The sequence below is a fragment of the Geospiza fortis genome, unplaced genomic scaffold (assembly GCF_000277835.1).
Source record: "Geospiza fortis unplaced genomic scaffold, GeoFor_1.0 C13339263, whole genome shotgun sequence".
Classification (NCBI taxonomy): Eukaryota; Metazoa; Chordata; class Aves; order Passeriformes; family Thraupidae; genus Geospiza; species Geospiza fortis.
In genome coordinates this window covers 1-882 of record NW_005063867.1, presented here as the reverse complement: position 1 = coordinate 882, position 882 = coordinate 1, and the positions used below count along the sequence as shown (strand labels likewise).

The window sequence follows — 882 nt, the reverse complement described above, 5'->3', positions numbered from 1 at the left end:
CAGATGTGTCCCCCGTGGTGGCAGGACTCATTGGAGCCACCGTGCTGGTGGTTTCCGTCTCAGTCACAGTCTTTGTGTGGACATGCTGTCACCAGCAAGCAGAAAAGAAGCACAAAACCCCCCCTTACAAATTCATCCACATGCTGAAAGGCATCAGCATCTACCCGGAGACCTTGAGCAACAAGAAGAAAATCAACCGGATCCGGAGAGACAAGAGCGGCACGGCCAAGGAGGGGGGCAGCAGGGGCAACCTCCTGGTGGATGCTGCTGAGGCTGGCTTGGCGGGCCCCAGCAAGGCTCCAGATGGACCCCCCCAGGTGGAGCAGCTCCCCATCAAAGTGGATTATGGAGATGAACTCAGCCCAGATCAAAGCCTCACTCCGGGAGGGAGCAAAACCTCCTCTCCCTCTTCTCCGGGCGACGACGTCATGCTGGGAGACCTGACTTTCTCAGTGGACTACAACTTCCCCAAAAAGGCCCTGGTGGTCACCATCCAGGAGGCCCACGGGCTGCCTGTGATGGACGAGCACACCCAGAGCTCCGACCCCTACATCAAGATGACAATTCTGCCCGACAAGAGGCACCGCGTCAAGACCCGCGTGCTCCGCAAGACCCTGGAGCCCGTTTTCGACGAGACCTTCACCTTTTATGGGATCCCCTACAGCCAGCTGCAGGACCTGGTGCTGCACTTCCTGGTGCTCAGCTTCGACCGCTTCTCCCGGGATGATGTGATTGGGGAGGTGATGGTGCCCCTGGCAGGGGTGGATCCCAGCACGGGCAAGGTGCAGCTCACCAGGGAGATCCTCAAAAGGAACATACAAGTGAGTGTGTTCGCCCTGCTTCCACGGGGGGTGACTCCTGGGCCTGTGTTTGACCCCAGAG

The 882-nt window shown here is 59.1% G+C and overlaps 1 pseudogene; it reads left to right on the top strand.

The window, feature by feature from the left end:
* Window positions 1–8: 8 nt before the first annotated feature.
* On the top strand, window positions 9–821 carry LOC102036512 (annotated as a pseudogene).
* Window positions 822–882: the final 61 nt, after the last annotated feature.